Source organism: Cynoglossus semilaevis, chromosome W (genome assembly GCF_000523025.1).
Source record: "Cynoglossus semilaevis isolate Cse_v1.0 chromosome W, Cse_v1.0, whole genome shotgun sequence".
In the NCBI taxonomy this organism is placed as follows: domain Eukaryota; kingdom Metazoa; phylum Chordata; class Actinopteri; order Pleuronectiformes; family Cynoglossidae; genus Cynoglossus; species Cynoglossus semilaevis.
Genome location: NC_024327.1, coordinates 4746287 through 4750491, shown reverse-complemented (window position 1 = coordinate 4750491; position 4205 = coordinate 4746287). Strand labels below are relative to the sequence as shown.

General features: G+C 42.9%; 1 long non-coding RNA gene across 1 annotated transcript; it reads right to left on the bottom strand.

Annotated features, from left to right (window-relative positions):
* Window positions 1–1560: 1560 nt before the first annotated feature.
* LOC112486405 (uncharacterized) lies at window positions 1561–4199 on the bottom strand. The gene is made up of 5 exons (XR_003048842.1): window positions 3151–4199; window positions 2966–3069; window positions 2401–2867; window positions 2104–2305; window positions 1561–2018 (listed from the first exon to the last, which is right to left on the bottom strand). It is a non-coding gene; the product is annotated as an uncharacterized LOC112486405 (long non-coding RNA).
* Window positions 4200–4205: the final 6 nt, after the last annotated feature.

Below are 4205 nucleotides of genomic sequence, written 5' to 3'. Positions count from 1 at the left end.
ATCTCTAAGGGAGCGCTCTGCCACCCTGCGGAGAAAGCTCATTTCAGCCGCTTGTATCCGGGATCTCGTTCTTTTGGTCATGACCCAGAGCTCATGACCATAGGTGATAGGTGATAGGTGATAGATGTTGAACAATCTTTTCTTTTATGCATGTCATTTGAGAGCTGTTTTGAGGCCCCCATGCTGCCACTCTTCACAGGAGAATCAAAGAGAAACAAACATGCAATTGGCCACCTTAAATACCTTTTCTCATGATTGGATGCACCTGTCTATGAGGTTCAAGGCTTGATGAGCTCACCAAGCCAATTCTTCCATTTAACCAGTGCTAAGAAGTTACAGGTATTCAAATCAACAAAATGCCCAAATCTTGCACCTGTGCAATTTTGTTTTGCCTCATATTGCACATCTTCTGTTAGTCCAATTAACCTAGTTTCACTTCTGAAATATTACTGTGTCCATCAGTTTTTTGATAAACCAGAATGAAGTTGCTGATCCAAACACCCAATGATTTATAAATGGAAATATTGGAAATTGTCAGGGATGCCCAAACCTTTTCATACCACTGTATTTATTATCGGTCACATTTACATAACTAGGTATCAAGCAAAAATGAGGCACAGCAAGGCTAACCACAGGCTTAGTGTAACGCTAGCTACATGGCAACGAACAGTTCCTCACCTCATGCCACTGCGCCACTTTCCCGCTGTGCCTAGGAGTTCCATTCACCAAAAAAAAAAAAAAAAAAAAAAATTTTGTGCATAACTTTTCCCAAACCCTTAAAAATGGGTAAATGTAGAAAACATGGCCCCGCTGTTTCCGTGTTTGCATTGTTTCTCCCGTGATTATAGAAGGAGGAAAGAAGGAAAGTGACCTACTTGTCATTGTGACACAGCACAGCATTGCACACAATGAAATGTGACCTCTGTTTTTAATCCATCACCAAACTGAACATTAGGCAGCTCTAAGCGTCCAGGGAGCTGATGGACTCGAACTTGAAACCTTACAGACCCAGGTCCGCTTCCTTAACCACCAAGCCACGACTGCCCTGCCCACTACCAACAGAAAAGAAGGGAAACCATAAATATAGACCGTCTTTGACTCTACAATCTTAAACTGTTGTAAAATAGGATGTGTACCAGGCCACGGACTGAAGTACTCTGAAAAAAAGAAGAACAGTAATACAGTGACGTTTTCGACAACTAAACCGACCACACGTGTTATAATTAATTACAACCGACTCTGCGACATCACAATGACGTCACTCCAGTAAACATCTTCAGGAAGTCACATTCACAAACAGTAGAAATTAAATTAATTTTTTGCAGCTACACCGTACATAGTCAACGTGCAGAAAAAAAAGTGCAAACCAACAATACTACTACTAACTCTACGTAAACTTTAACATTATTTCAACTTAATAAATAGCAATAGATTACTAATATATATATTATTTATGGCCCAGAGGCAATGTTTCTGTTATTGGTGTGGAACCCCAGGGTTCACCTCCTGGGCAAGTTCGAATACCGGTTAGGGCGGTTGGTACCTTCCAGTGGACTCACCCCCTGCAGGAAGGTTTAGGGGGGTTGGTCCGGTGCAATGTGATTTGGGTGGCGACTGCTGCCCCCATGACCCGGTAACGGATAAGCGGATGAAAATGGATGGATGGATGGATGGATTAATTAAAGCTGGCAGATGAATTTGGTGAGGACTAAAGTGGTATTATTGTTGTTACAATGAAGAAAATAAATTGTTTCCCAAAGACTGGGTTGCAACCCCCAGGTGGGTCGCAATATTTTTTTTTGGGTCGTCTCGCATCATGTTTCCCAGGAGTTTATGAATAATGTCTATTGACTTGGGTCACGAATGTTTGTGACTTTTAAGATATGGGTCCCCAGATAAAAAGTTTGGGAAACATTGCTGTAAACCATATAGACCTGTTACTGAGGAAGCAGTTCTGGATGACTTTGATGATGAAGGACGCCACATCTTTCTCGCTCAAACCGGGATTAAACCGCTGCCTGGATGGAGGAGGATGAAGGAGAGATAATAAATGTGTCCATTCACAGCAGCTCAAACTGACTGGTCCAACATGCCTGAACTCACTTCAGTAATTTAATGGTTTGTCCTCTGAAACAGGGAAGACCGGTGTCCAACATGAGGTTTACCAAGGAGACCACTCCGTCCATGTAGGGCCTGATTGACCAGAAGAACATTTATTACCGTCGAGCATCGTGGTGGTGCAGTGACATTGTGTCAGTCTTTGATCTGCAGCAGGAAGAGCAGCAGACTGTAGGCAGTACCACGCCTAAAAGAACAAGAGTTGGGAGAAAATTGTTAAAAAAAAAAAAAAAAAAGATTTAAAAAAAAATGACCAGTGGTGTGTTCAGATTGGTTATTTACCTTCTGGAAGGCCAGGGTTGACTCGTCTCCATTTGGCCCAGCTGATCTCTGGACTTACAGTCTGGGATGCACTCGATGACGCCACACTGTGGTGGAGCAGCAAAAAGAGTGAAGGAATATTCAATTACTGGAGCTGCCAAAGTTGTTGCCATATTAACAGGTTATAGCATACTAATGTGCCACGGCACAGATATTGGGAATCACTGTTTTGGAGAAAATTCTGGACCATTTTTGTTCGTGATTTTGATCAATCAAATTATTTTATAAATTCAGCCTTAATAATTCGATTTAAGGTTTCAGGAAGTAATGTTTATTATTGCCAAAATTAATCCATTGTAATTATTCCCTTAGTTTGAATTTACACCAGGAGCTGTGGCCATGAGTCTGTAAGGAAACACGTAGAGGTCTAATCCCACCAGTTGGAAGATAATCTTAAACAGGCTGATGATCTGAAGAGCCAGCATGTCCTGGAAACACCAAAAGAAATGACAGTTAAAACAAGTATGTCAAAGATATGATAAAGAAAAAAAAAATGAAGCATTTAGACTTGAATAAAGTGAGACACCTGTCTGCAGTCATCGCCCACTTTAAAGATGGCGGCCTGCCAGCAGACCCTCTTGGCCTCTTCTTCGTTCTTTTCTTCCACAGAATCTGAACGACACTGCAGACCTGGGGAAAATATCTTCTCATTTTAGCATTTGTGAATATTTAGAATCTACGTTTGATTTTTTTTTTCTCCACTGGCTTTACCTTCTATTTTCAGCTCACTGATTCCACACCGCTTTACTTTGAATTTGGCCATATACGGAGGTTTGGCAGCACTAAACAGTGACGGAGAGAGATGTGGTGTGAATATCTGGTGAATATGTGAAACAACGAGAGCGGGCAGTGGTTATTTTTTGGGACCCATCTCTGCATGGGGGTCCCGGACTTGTATAACAGCCAGGCTGGACCTTGATCTGTGACATGGCCTCCAGGCAGCCTCTCTTCCCTTTGGGAAAAAGCCTGAGGAAGACAAACAACAACAACATGAGCACAAAGTTTCCACGCCTGCTCTGACTGACTGGACTGGGAACATGCGTAGGTATCTGACAGGAGGACTCCAAACTGCATGTGACAGTTGGGCTCTGCTGTTATTCACAGAGGTAACTCACTTGGGTACAAAGTAATGCTAGTAGCAGCAGTGAAGGGACAGTAGACCACTTGCCCCCTGACGTGTTACAATTAGTGGTTTAATAAGGGCGGAGGAGAGTTCTTTCTGCCACCAGTGCGATGACAAAAACATGCTCTCCGTGAGATGGCAATAATGGACCCTGTCGCCAAAACGCTCATCAATGGTGGAGTCTACACACATTCAGAAAGGTACGGGGGTAGCAGAAGCTCAGCACACAATGTATTCCAGTCCAGTGCATAATCACAGAGACAGTAGAGCAAAACGCTGGCCAAATAAATGAACAGCACGGGGATTGTGGGAGAAGATCAAAGCTGTGCGAGACAGGTAGAGGACAAAACAGGTCAACTTAGGGGTAAACCTGTTATCAGTGCATTAACCTAATGAAGATAAAACAGAGGTGTGCTGTGTAGTTCATTAGGGATGAACATCCATAAACAAAGATGTTGCACTTTGCTGCAGAAGTCTCTCCAAACGGATCTGTCTATCTATCTGTCTATCTATCTGTCTATCTGTCTGTCTGTCTATCTCTCTGTCTGTCTGTCTGTCCGTCTGTCTACCTACCTACCTACCTACCTACCTACCGACCTACCTACATACCTACTACTGATGGTGAAATGAAGCCCCATGAGGC